This window comes from Xenopus laevis, chromosome 1L (assembly GCF_017654675.1).
Source record: "Xenopus laevis strain J_2021 chromosome 1L, Xenopus_laevis_v10.1, whole genome shotgun sequence".
In the NCBI taxonomy this organism is placed as follows: Eukaryota; Metazoa; Chordata; class Amphibia; order Anura; family Pipidae; genus Xenopus; species Xenopus laevis.
In genome coordinates this window covers 141,147,463-141,148,499 of record NC_054371.1, presented here as the reverse complement: position 1 = coordinate 141,148,499, position 1,037 = coordinate 141,147,463, and positions in this window count along the sequence as shown.

Below are 1,037 nucleotides of genomic sequence, written 5' to 3'. Positions count from 1 at the left end.
TGTGGCCGTGTTCTTTTCTCTTGTATTGGCATGGGTGAAGGAGAAATAACCCTTCTTTTCCAGCAGTGTTCAAAATCTTTTGTATGTGTGAAATAATTGGGAGCATATTAAAATTGGGTTGTGATTTCTGGGAGCTGATCTATAAATACAAGCAGCCATGGTTACGCCTAGAGAGTGGCTTTTCGACGTTTTTTCAGTTCAAGCCCCTTTTGGAAGTTCAACATGTTGTTCTTAAAAAGGTTAAACATGCCAGAAGATATTAGTTATTACTGTACAGTAGCAATCATTCAGCACAAATATCTGGGACAACTGATAGTTTTTCAGCACCAATACCTACATTATTCTGTTTGTTTCATGGCACGGTCAGTTTTTTTTCTTTGGCAACAAACCTTATGGAAGCCTGCCAGTGTTTCATCAGTCTATGCGAATAGTTGAGGCACAATTGTATCTTGAAAATGCACCCTTCTTTGTCAGCAGTATCTGTTTTATTCTGTTTGCTTTTGGCCACAAAAGGAAGAAAGATTTGAAAGCCTTTTTAGACTGGCTCTATTTCTATTAATAAAATGGTGAAGGACTGATCTGATCGGTACTCACCTTATCTGTAGGAATATTTAGAACGCTACATCCCTCTGCCAGGTTTATACGATTTCCCCTTCCTAGTGGCCTAATTTTATGCACTAATCTATTATCTTGAACAGTGTCAAGGGCTTTACTGTAATCTCAATATGCTTTATAAACCAAGCATTCTCACTTGCAAACACTGAATTAAATAATAGTTAGAATGTATGGCAGTGTCTTTATTAAATAAAGTTTTTGTAAAAGCATTTTACAATCCAATGTCACAGGTATAGCTATGTCATGTGGTTCAAACCCACCTTTACAGTCTATAGTTTGTTCACAGCCCCAACCCCCTTAGCTCTTTGCCTTTTTTAAACAGGTTTAGATACATGAAAGCCCTACTCTAGTAGTCATCTATAACTTTCAGAATATCCAACACTGTGAATAAGTATTCAAGTTTAATTATTCTTTAGGCTGTG